Here is a 6,930-nt window from a genome sequence, read left to right on the forward strand (position 1 = left end):
GGACCACCTTCATGGGATGGCCAAGGAGCCCATGGTACTCAGGTCACCAAGTGACGAAGTTGTGAGGTTGCTTGGGGTATCCTGGGGGCATGTAGATTTCTGTGGCCAGCACGTGGGCCCAGCACTGCGGGATGGTCTGCACAAAGAGGGGCCTGCCCTCCTGATGATGGCTCTTAACACCTGCAGGGAAACTGCTCCCAGGGCTCTTGGAGGTCCATATTGAGAGTGTCCTGCCAGCCATGTGGAGTCACCTTCCCCTGATGCAGAGGCAGACCTCTCCCCCTTGAGGCCCAGGGGACACCTGGTTCAGGTCCCACCTGTGTGCCCTGGACACGCAGAGCCCCACAGCTCTGGCACAGCCTGGGGTGTGGTCGTGTCGAGGCAGGAAAGGCCCTGGGAAGGGGCTCACTCAGGGGTAGAGGCCACTCTGCAGGGATGCTGGACCTGGCAGCGATGCACTGCTTCAGAACTCCCCTGGGCTGGGTTTCCGAGCTGTGGGATGGAAGGGCCTCTCCTTCCTGCGGTGCAGTGGGGGGAACTAGATCCATCGTCAATGTCAGCCCTGAAAATGGAAGCTGCGCTACCTCCATTCCTGGAAAGAAAAATCAGGCCCCTCCAGCACAGGTGACTCAGAAATTCATTCAGCAATGTTCGGGGCCCCCAGTTTAGGCTTTGAATTAGAGCTGAGAGGCTCAGGAGACCAGATCCCTGTCCGTGGCTCCAGGAGTAGGCTTTCTGTTGGGGAAAGGATCCTCACAAACACCTGTGTCTTTGTGGGACACTCCCCTCTGACCAGCTGGGAGGCAGGGTGCAGTTGTGTGAAATCGTGTTTCCATGAGCAGAGGGCCACCAAGTGGTGGGGTCACATGAGACTGTGAGAATGAGTCCCACAGCCTTTCTGGAATCAAAAAACTGGCAAATGTGAAAAAGTGCATAATTTGTTTTATTGAACAGGCTGCTTAAGAGTCCTTACCAAGGTTCAAGGACTCTACATCCCTCCAGGACAATAGCCTCAAGAGAAGAAGAGACAGAGCAGGAGGAGATGTGGGGTTTCTCCCAGGTATGAAGCAGGACAGGGATTTCTGCAGATTTGCAAGGAGTCCCCGACCACTGAGCACGGGGTTACAGCCCCACGTGACCCCTGTCGTGTGTGGCTTTGGCTCTGGGTCTGGCCTGATCATGTATTCTTCCAGCTGAGCTCCAGAAACTCAGAGTGTGGAATTAGAGGGGCAGCGTTTGGAATCTAGTGAGGAGGTGGAGTGTCCTTTATATTGAGTCCCTTCAGCCTAACCACCGTAGCTGAAGCCCAACAACCCCCCAGGCCCCCAGGGTGGTCATGGAGGGAGAGCAAGCCTGGCAGGCGAACTAGGGTCCCACTGCTGTGTCCCTCACTTGTCTTCGTTCCCTTTTACCACGGAAGGTGTGATTGTCTCCTGTCATGGTGGCCACCGCAGTGTCCCTCCCAGCAATCTCTCTTCTCCATCAGGTGGGGTTCCCATCCCCGCTCAGCCTCCTCTCTGCATGGATGCTGAAGGACCAGGCCCACCTGAAGTTCTGAGCTTGAGCAATAAGGTGGAAACAAAGAAACCAATGGAAACAAAGGAGCAAGTGATTTTGGCAAATCTCCCCACCACAGAGAAGCTGCCCTGAGTGGAAGGGAGAGTGTGGGCATGCCCATTTGTTTCCTGTCTCCCAGTGTTCTTAGCTTTCTTATTGCAGACCTGCATGGTTACAACAAATTGATCTGCAAAACTGAAAATATTTACTCTCTCGCTTTTACAGAAAAGGCTGGCCAGCCTCTGGTCCCGGTACCAGGCAAGTAATTGGAGTTCCTTTCCAGTTTGGAAACATCAGACAGGCCCAGGTTTGCAAAAGTCTTTAAGAGTAGTTACGGATTTCTGCTTCTAAAATTCTTTATAGCTGTATATACTTCTGAGATGCGGTTGTGCTGTGTAATTCTGAGCCGGGATTTTCTCAAACTCTTTCTCACTTCTTATACCAGACATTCCTAAATTCCAAGGGGAACTGCATATTAAGAAAGCCATGGAATTTAGGAAAAGGATACAGATCTCATTTCCTTTTAAGCATCGATGTACCTCCATCATGGCAGTATTGGTTATGTGTTATTGATAGGAGTACTAAATAGTAACCAGATTAATAGAAAATAGGGGATTTTAGGTACACAGGTTCATCTTTTCAACATTTTTTATAATATTTGCAGTTTAAGATGACGATTCCTGAGAAACAGGCAGCCTCTTAGAATGAAATAGCATTTCCTCTGAACCATAATTAATTTTTATTTCGTAGACAGCAGGAAGGGCAATCACACATCACACATTTGGGGACGTCAAAGAAAAAATGTAACTTTCTGGGAGCGCACTCCCCCGTCTCCCCCTGCTCTTTTCACTGTCCCATTCTCCCTGGAATTCTCTTTCTTATCTTCTTCCCATGGCTCCAGTAACTCTTTCTTCCTCCTCGTCCCTCAGCTGATAAGGTTACTTTACTACTTTGAACAAGCAAACAAGCCAACAGTAGAGAAACTTCACAAGCAACTCCCAGCACATCCGCTCACCTACTGATGTCTGTGACCTCACTCTCGGTGCCCCACGTCTTATTACAAGTGGCATCGAAAGTCATTTCCTCCAAAAGTCCCCGGGGCCCCATCCCTCCCATCTTCTCTGGGTTGTCACTCCCAAAACCATCCTCTCTTTCACTGCCTCATCTATTTTGTTCTCCTGCTAGTTGGCACCATCAGTATATAAACGTCCATCTTCTTAAAAGAAACAAACAGCTCTCCTTGACCCTAATTCACCCCCACCAATTGCCACCCTGTGTCTTTGCTGCAAATCTTTAAGGAGTTGTTTAAACTCACTGTCTGCATCTTCTCTTGAGCCATCCCCTTTTACACCCACTCTGGCTATTCGCCTGATCCCTCGCTCTATGGAAACTGCCCTGTCAAGGCCATCAGTGATCCCACATTGCTAAATATAGCGGTCAATTTTCAGTCCTCATCATGCGTGGACCCTCGGCAGCATTTGACCCAGCTCTTCCATCCCTCCTCCCCCGTGTTCCTGCTTCACTCAGACTCCAGCCCATCGCTCTGTCTGCTTTCTGCTTTTGGTCTACTGGCTGGTCCTTTGCCAATGTCTCCTCTTTTTTCCATACATATACTGTGGGTGTGCCCCAGGGTTGGTTCCTGTGCCTCTCATCTTTCTCTCCTATTCCTTTGATGGAAGCAACCCAGCCTTGGAAATTGGCATGCCATCAATATCTCGATTTCTCCAAAACTCCCTGTTTTGCCCTTTCCGTCTGGACCTTTATCCCTGAGACTCACATTCTTTTTCTTTCATTCATCTTGCTTTCACATTCATACATATGTTCTACTATGTAATTACTTTTCCAAATTTTGTATCAGTAAATATATATATCATGTAAAATGCTCAAATGTGAATTACTTCCACTAAGATGCTTATTCTACCTTAGAACCTTTCTTCATTTCTGTATTTCTGTGAATAAAGCGAATAGTATTTCTACAAGTCTCATAGTTAAACAGTGTGTTTGTTTGGGGCTATTATGTAACATGAAATAATGATACATCAACATTGTCCTTTTTCATTTATTTTTATGTAACACCGAGATGAGGTTTTTGCACTGAAGACTGGTTTTATTGAAATTTTACCTACGTTACGGACAGTCAGTTTATGTGAAAGCCCTCATTTCTCCACTTTTCTGGTATATTTTCCATTTGATTATATATAACATATCCCTTGGCATGAAATAAAATTCCCAAATCATTCACATAATACAATTAATACATTTAAATTTTATTTTTTAAATGTTAAAAAGAAAAAGAAAACAAACTCCTCTACCTATTAGGCATTTCTCTGGCAATATGTAATTCACCCCTTAACCATGACATTGAAGAACTGAGCTGATACCAGCCCCTTTCCACCTGCTCAGCCCCACCTTGTCCCATCCACTGTGGATGGAGAGGACATCCCTCTCATTGTCCAGGTCCAGATGTTGGAAAAATGTTCCTTCTCTCTCTTTCTCTCTCACACACAGCAAATCCAGCTTGTTAGAAAATTCTTGATACTCTGTCTTCATTAAACACCTGCTCCCTGCTCCCCGCCCTCCTAAGAGCCACCTTCAGCCTTTCCTGGACACCAATAGCCTCCTGTTTCCATCTTTGCTTTCCTACAATCTCTCATCCACACAGAGTCATTGGGAGCCGGTAAAAGGATACATTGAAGGGGTGGGTGTAGCTCAGTGGTAGGGCACATGCTTAGCATGTATGAGATCCTGGGTTCAATCCCTAGCACCTTCATTAAAATAAATAAATTACCTCCCCCCAAAAAATACAAACACAAAAACATAAGTTGGACTACATCACCCCTCCCCTCAAAACTCACTAAACGTGTCACCATGTCATTAGGAGCCAAAGTCGTCACATAGGCCTCAGGACACGGCGTGCTCTGCCTCTCTGCCCACACTCTCCCCCTCACTCTGGGGGCCTCTGGCTCCGGCTTTTCCTTCTTCCTCCGGATCTATTCTGCTTCAAGTTCATTACTCCGTGAGATCTGCCAGGATTGCCTATTCCCTCCTGCCTGCCTCCCACCACATTGCCATCACCCGAGTTTGCTCATAGCACTCGTTTTTTTAATTTTTCCAAGCTCTTTCTACCCCCAACATGCTGCCTGTTTCCTCTGCTAAAACTCTGAGCCCCCTGTGATGGGGAGTCATGTCTATTTTGTTGGCTGATAAAGCCCGAGAGCCTTGGGAACGGGTCTAGTTAGGAGATTCCCGTACGTAGTAGGAGCTTATACACATTTGCTGAATGAATGTAGATGCCCTGGTCCAATCCGATGGAGCACTTCGGTGTCCTGCTCAAAGAATAACTGTCCTTTCCACCTGAGAGGGGGTGACAAATTCCTTGGTGATCAAAGGCAAGATCTTTTTGCTTTATGCTGTTAACCTTAGTCAGGGAGACTGGGGGATCTTCATATATATTTTTAAATTTGGTTCACTCTGCAGTTGGTCTTTGGTCTCTGTATAATTTTGAGAAACTCTTTATGAGTGATCATTCTTCCATCAGATTGAACAGGGTCCAGGGGGAAGGACCAAGCCTGTCCCATCGGCAATCCTATGTGTCATGTCCTGGGACCCATTGGATGCTCAGCATGTAAGTGAACGGACAGGAGTGAGTGAAGAGATGGGAGCATCTCTTTATTGTGGTGGCTGCACTCTGTCCGATGCCTTGAGATTTGGGGAAGGGTTTACAAGTGTGGAGAGGGGAGATCAGGTCCCCTGTGCTCTTCCTGAGTGCCCTGGCCTTACGCATTCCCCCAGCCCCCTCTGGGCAGCCAAGCCGAGGAGCTGGGCCACCGGGGGTTGTGCTGATCAATAATCCACCTTCACCCCAAGTACGGGGGTAGGTACAACTAGTTGTAGACTCTGGAGTCAGGTCCTTGGAGGAATTCCTCACCGAAGTATGTTTTGGACCTTTCTTTTCTCTATAACCTCCAGCTGAAGAAGAAGATTGTCTTAGACACATGAAGGCTGAGGACGCCTACTGTCCCCAAGGAACCCAGGTGGGGCTGGGAGTGTGCTGTTTGTACAGCCGGTGGGCTCGTGTTGCTTTGGGCATCCCTGTGCCTGAATTCCTGCAGTACACTCGGTGGTAAGGACGGGGGTGCCTGGCAGGGAGGGAAGCGGGTCTGGAGACTGCACAGCTGGGGAGACGTTAACCTGGGGTGAGCGGGAGCCTGCTGATGCATGGCATCTAGGGGCAGGGAACTCTCCACAATCAGAGGGGTTCCCACTCCCCCAGGGGCCCTTTGATCAGGGTGCTGGGCGGTCAGGGGACCACAGGGGTCCCAGTGGGGATTAAGGTGCCTTCAGGCAATGGGAAGTGAGGGGCCCAGCGGCACTTAAATTAACTGTGCACCCAAACCCAGCCCCCATCTCTTTCAGCCCGTTTCTTAATCTGCAAAACTGGAATGATAGTAACTATCCCGAGGGATGGTTGATGGGCTGGGACAGACTAGAGAGTCAGGAGCTGGAATTCCTTTGTCCCCTGATTGTTTTCCTTCTTTCTGACTATTTTCTCTCACAAGCTCAGTCTCTCTGTCTCTCGCTCTTTCACTTCTAACTTTCTCTCATGCTCTGGTTTCATTTGATTTCCAACCACCGCCCCTCCCCTCCGCCAATCCCCAGATGAGTGAACTTGATTTATGTGTGTCAGTTCCAAATTCCCAGGAAAGATGCTCTGCCTCCCTCTGGATCTGTTGTCCAACCCATCAGTTGTGGCCAAGGAGCGAGTCCCTCTGGGACCAGCGGAGGGTCTCCGCCCAGCCCCCCAGCCACCACTGTGGGAGCACATAGCTCTCCGTGGAGGAGGTATTGGCTGTGACCTAGTGTCAGTCAGTATGAATTTATGTCTCCTCTTGCCCCACCTTCACCCTCCTAAATAAATATGAAAATTAAACACTCCCGGGATTTGTGTCATGGAACTCTCAAGGGGGGGCCAAGGGGGCTGGAATCTCTGCTGCACTTAAGGGGCTACAGTGACTCCCCAACGTGAGCCTGCAAAGGGAACAGCACCGGCCCCACCCGGCACTTAGGGGGCAGAGTCTGCGTGATGTTGAGCCAGGCTTCTGACCACAGCTCAGGGGTCTGGTCCGACCAGTTAGTCTTTGAAACCAACCAGCTTTGGATTCCTCAATCCCTCCCTGTGGTTTTACCTGAACCACCAGCTTCTGTATCTCTGAAGACAGATGATGAGGATCCTTCACGTAAGCCGTTCGCACAGCCCTGTGCAGGCCTCTGTGCTGCGCGGTCTGCCCGGCGAGCTGACCGAGATTTATATTTTACTGATGTTAGAAATAGTCTGGTTTCCCGATGCACTGTTTCACTGAACAAGCAACAGAA

The 6,930-nt window shown here is 49.1% G+C and overlaps 1 long non-coding RNA gene across 1 annotated transcript; it reads left to right on the top strand.

The window, feature by feature from the left end:
- Positions 1–822: 822 nt before the first annotated feature.
- LOC140698907 (uncharacterized) lies at positions 823–5,797 on the top strand. Its single transcript, XR_012076913.1, has 5 exons — positions 823–1,060; positions 1,487–1,664; positions 1,783–1,864; positions 5,096–5,182; positions 5,527–5,797. It is a non-coding gene; the product is annotated as an uncharacterized lncRNA (long non-coding RNA).
- The last annotated feature ends 1,133 nt before the right edge of the window (positions 5,798–6,930 follow it).

Source organism: Vicugna pacos, chromosome 10 (assembly GCF_048564905.1).
Source record: "Vicugna pacos chromosome 10, VicPac4, whole genome shotgun sequence".
In the NCBI taxonomy this organism is placed as follows: domain Eukaryota; kingdom Metazoa; phylum Chordata; class Mammalia; order Artiodactyla; family Camelidae; genus Vicugna; species Vicugna pacos.